We start from the raw sequence: 3,757 nt of genomic DNA on the forward strand, positions 1-3,757 counted from the left end.
TGAGATTGGCCCTTGTACCCACTCATCTCTGCTGACAAAGTTGTGAACCAGAAATCAACAAAGAACACACACCTCCCCAACCTGCATGTACGCACATATACAGATTTTCTACAATGCTGAGAAACCCCATCAGATCTTCAGGAGAGNGGGGCTCAAAATACCGGAGCCTGAAGNCTGGGTTCACTGGAATATGTACGTGAGCGCAATTATGTCTGGAAACAATGGAGCCAATCTGACTCCTNNTGGGTCACGCTCGTGGGTCACGCTGGTCAGCTTTGTTGAGCTCCTTTCTTCAGTTTCAAGTCCATCAGTCCCTCTTCTGTCAGGCCTGAGCCTGGCTTCTCCACCATGANAGACTATGGGTCTTTCTAGACTCTGTCAACTCCAACTTCAAAGCCTCCTGCCCAGGCTGTCTCCCGAGTCCCTGCTCCCGAGAGTTCTCAGCTGACTGTGGCTCTTGAGCACCAGCGTCCACTGGTTTGGTTTGAGCTTGATAGCCCTGCCCAGACTGCTGACTCACTGCTGCCTTTGGACAGAAGGACAGGCGTTTTCTTCCCTGCCTCAGAGTTCCAAAGGGAGCCCATGAAAAATTGCTATATGAACCAGTACAGGGGTAGAGAAAGGAAACGGAAGACTTCCGGTACACCAGGCGGGGTCTTCCTTTCAGTCCCCTGGGGAAGAATGCCAAGGTACTTGTGGGCAAGGAGATGTGGCCGACGGGCACACTGTGCACACTAGATAGCTGTGAGCAAGGAGATGTGGCCAATGGGCATATTGTACATGCTAGATAGCTCTGCTCCAAGATTACCGGGAGAGATTTCATGAGACAGTAAACAAATAAATATCCTTGGACAGCTTTGGGTTGGGCACAAACCTTGCAAGTTGGAAGTCACCCTGCTGTTCTGTTCATAGGGGTCAAAGAAGACAGAGCCAAAGGCTGGCGCTGAGAGGTGGAGATGGCAGGAGTCACCGGCCAAGGGATCAGGAGAGCTGGGAGCCCGGGAGTCTCTCAATAGCAGCATTGATGTCCCCTCCTGTGGCGATCAGGGCCTGTAGATTGGCCTCCCGGTTGATAAAGCCCATGGAGTTGAGTTGTTCCAGCTGCTGTTGAGATCTCACTTCTGGCATCGGCACCTAAGAGTTCCCACTTCGGACAAAAGTTGGATCATCTGCTGCATGAGTTGTTGCTGGGCATTGGAACCCGCACCGGGAGGAGATGTGGCTGGCATGCCTGGGGAAGAAGTGGGGCCTCTGCCGAAGATCCAGAGTTGCTGCCTGCCAGAGGTACCGAGGTCCAGGGTGTCCCAAGTACCAGCCCAGGGGCTTCCCTGCTGGATCTGCAGCAAGGCCTGCATGGCCCAGGGATTGGTGAGGATGGAAAGAGACTCTGGGTTTTGCATCTGCTGCAGAAACACAGGGAGTTGCAGACGGAGCTGCTCCCGAAGCTGTGAATTCCCTGCAAACAGTGGCACATTCACCATCATCTGAGCAGCAAAGTCAGGACTCTGGGCGAGCATCTGCATCATGGTGCGCATGTAAGGGGTCGAGATGACATTCTGCATCAGCTGAGGGTTTTCAGAAATCTGCTGGAGGAGTGCCTGCATTTCTGGGCAGTTGAACATCCCTGACCCCAGGCTAGCCGCATTGATCCCAAAGTGGTTTGAGACTGTCGGGTGCACCTGGCTGGTCCCCGATCCTCTGGTGCCCTCCCCACCGGACCCGGGGGCCTGGGAGGTGGAGGGCGAGGGGCTCCAGGGGTTAGGGAGGGGCTCTCGATTCTCAGTCCGAAAAAGGTTGGGAGGATGAGTTGTCAGAGTTCCCGGCCAGGGAAGAGAAGAGGTTGTTGCCAAACTGTTCCCAAGCAGCAGTGAACATGGCCTCCTGGATGTCCGTGTACATGTGGCGGTGGGGGGCATTATACCATCCTGGGACATTTCCAGGTTGCTGAGGGCGCGGACCTGGTTCCGCATCATTTCTTGCATCATGGCTGGGTTACGAGCAAGCTCCATTGTCGCCTCATGAGCTCTGGGTTGATGAGCACATGGCTGATCTCCGGGTTCCTCTCCATCAGCTGATGCATCTGGGGGTTAGCCATGATCATGTGGCGCATCAGGTCAGGGTTTGACATCATATCCTGGACCAAAGGGTTCTCCATGATCTGCGACAGCATCTCAGGATTGGACGTGAGCTGTCTCTGCATCTGTTGCTGTAGCTCCATAAAGTTGGTGGAACCCAGGCCCAGGATGCCCAGACCCAGGATGGCCCCGAAGCCAGAGAGGATCGATGTAGTAGCACTTGAGGGCCCCCCCTCCACTGCCAGCATCTGAAGTGGTATTGCCAGAGCTGCAGGGCTGGACAGGGGCGGCAGGTGAGGCAGGTGTGGTGGAGGGTGCAGAGGCAGAGTCGGGAGTGGATGGAGGAGAAGCAGCGGCAGTCACTGGATCTTGAGCCTTCTGAGGGGTTTTGATTACTAGGTGGACTGTGAACCCGTCCTTGATGCCATGCTGGCTCAGGGTGTCCCTGTCCTTGACGCCATGCTGGCTCAGGGTGTCCCTGTCCTTGATGCCATGCTGGCTCAGGGTGTCCTAGTCCTTGACGTCATGCTGGCTCAGGGTGTCCCCGACCTTGACACCATGCTGGCTCAGGGTGTCCCCGTCCTTGACTCCATGCTGGCTCAGGGTGTCCCCGTCCTTGACTCCATGCTGGCTCAGGGTGTCCCTGTCCTTGAGGATCTTGCCTGCAAAGATCAGGACCAGCTGATCCTGCTGAGCCTTAAACCTCCTGGAGATTTCCTCCTTGAACTCCTTGATGGAGGCTTGATCGCAGATCACGATCTCCTCCTTGTCCTTGGGGGTCTTGATGGTGACCCAAATCTGGGGCCTCGTCTCAGCCCCACTTGACTCCACCATGCTGCCGCCCGGCTGCCCGCCTGCCAGTCTTTGCATTGCTTCTTACTCAAGCCCTCTGTGGTTGCTCAGAAGGGTTATGCCAGCAACACAATAGCCATTGGAGAGAGATCCAGATATTTACCAAGACTTTTCAGGGGTGTGCTACAGTCATTGATAGATGTCAAAGATCTTGTAGAGTGGGGAGCTGGGAGAAAGTGGAAAGCAAACTGGTTCTGTCAAGTATGACATACTTTTAATAACTTGTCCTCCAATTGGAGTGACTAGAAGTCCTGAGGAAAGTGTTTTGAGTGTGAGTAAAAATTAGAAGGGAGTTAATGGCACTTCTGAATTATCCAAAGTAAGCATTTAAACACAGGCACTTAATTCTGAGTAATTAATGTCTGTCTGAATAACACAGCGGCTTAATGAGGTGGGGTGCAGCAGAGGCACACTGAGTCACTGGAGAACCCTGGAGGGCTGGCTGTGAATGCAACCCCTCAGCTTGCCAGGACTTTTGGTAATAGCTGGAACATTTTTATAGGCGCATCATTACAGAGTTCCAGCGAAGGCGTACTCGCTGTAGGCAAGGTTTCATGTCCCCTATTAGACTGCACATGTTTAGATTCATCACGACAATCAACTCCTCCAGTACAGGACTTTTGAAAGGCTAATGATCTGCGGTAGACAGGCTGGGCTGAGGGAGAGACTCAGCTTCAAGATCAGTCGTCAGCTATATAACTTGTATTGCCTAGTTTTATGGGTTATTTCTTCCACCTTCAAGTAAATCCCAGGGCATATTCTCCAGTCTCCAACACTTTCATCTGATCCGGGTTCTCTTTAAAAGGCACACTTTAATAGATTTTGGGTAA

At 53.1% G+C, this 3,757-nt stretch overlaps 1 pseudogene across 1 annotated transcript; it reads right to left on the reverse strand.

Moving 5' to 3' along the window:
- Window positions 1-981: 981 nt before the first annotated feature.
- On the reverse strand, window positions 982-2,909 carry LOC110320608 (annotated as a pseudogene). The gene is made up of 2 exons (XR_002380466.1): window positions 2,697-2,909; window positions 982-2,504 (listed from the first exon to the last, which is right to left on the reverse strand). The product of XR_002380466.1 is annotated as a ubiquilin-4-like (transcript).
- Window positions 2,910-3,757: the final 848 nt, after the last annotated feature.

The sequence above is a fragment of the Mus pahari genome, chromosome 4, assembly GCF_900095145.1.
Source record: "Mus pahari chromosome 4, PAHARI_EIJ_v1.1, whole genome shotgun sequence".
NCBI lineage: Eukaryota > Metazoa > Chordata > Mammalia > Rodentia > Muridae > Mus > Mus pahari.